Consider the following 998-nt stretch of genomic DNA (forward strand, 5'->3'; position numbering starts at 1 on the left):
TCCCTATCTACCCTGTACACAGAGGGGATAGCATTGATATTTGATGTGAAGACTCTTTCCCTCTCTGTTGGTATTTAGAGTAACAACTGCTCTGAGTATAGGACAGGTTCATCATGAAGATGTATCTTCTGTCACTGTAGCTGTTCCAGTCTGCTTGTCCTTTCTAGTGGGAATCTTATAAGGTTCTGGATGGGACTCAGGATTCCACCTAAGGTCCTATACTCTGTAAAGGCTTTGCACGAGGCCTATTTCACTGGGCAAATTGTAGAACCCTTTTTAGGTATTCCAATCAGTTATAGGCTGAAGGTGGGCTTACAAGTTTTCTCTAATAATGTTTCCCGATATTCCTTTCTATCCCACTCAAGTGTCTATTTTACAATAGTAGGCAAGGAAAACTAATATTCATAAGACAGTCAAGGATTTTAGTATTATTTACCCTCTTCAAGCTATACCTAGATCCCTGTATCCCAGAGCCCTGTTGTTCCAAGTTTGCGTATGCATCACTATTTACTTCTGTCCCACTCGACCATGCAAACCTGTCTCAGTGTTCCCCTATTGATCTTGTTCTTCCACCTCCTCCCCCTTCTTGTATTGCCCTCCCCAACACCCAAAGTAAAACCCCCATCCCAACCCCATTGTGGTTACCTTATATTCCATTAGTTCTACCCTCCATTTAGGACAGTCTATTTTATCCAGTAATCTACCTGACCTTTCCACCACCTGGATCTCTGTTCCTCAGTGTTTATCTTCTTTCACATTGTAATTGTTTTGATCATAGACTGACCTCCCATATCCTCTGTTCTTATAATTTTATTCTGTTCTTGACTCTTCCATTTGTCCATTGAGATCAGGGTGATGCTGCCACATATGTCTTTCTGTAGTTGTTGTCTGTTCCTGTTGGTTCTCAGTCCACAGAACTTCCTTTTGGATGTGTTTCATAGCAGGGTTGGCTTTGGCAAAATCCCTTAGCTTCTGTTTATCCTGGAATGTTTTGATTA

This window comes from Chrysochloris asiatica, unplaced genomic scaffold (assembly GCF_000296735.1).
Source record: "Chrysochloris asiatica unplaced genomic scaffold, ChrAsi1.0 scaffold00098, whole genome shotgun sequence".
Taxonomy (NCBI): domain Eukaryota; kingdom Metazoa; phylum Chordata; class Mammalia; order Afrosoricida; family Chrysochloridae; genus Chrysochloris; species Chrysochloris asiatica.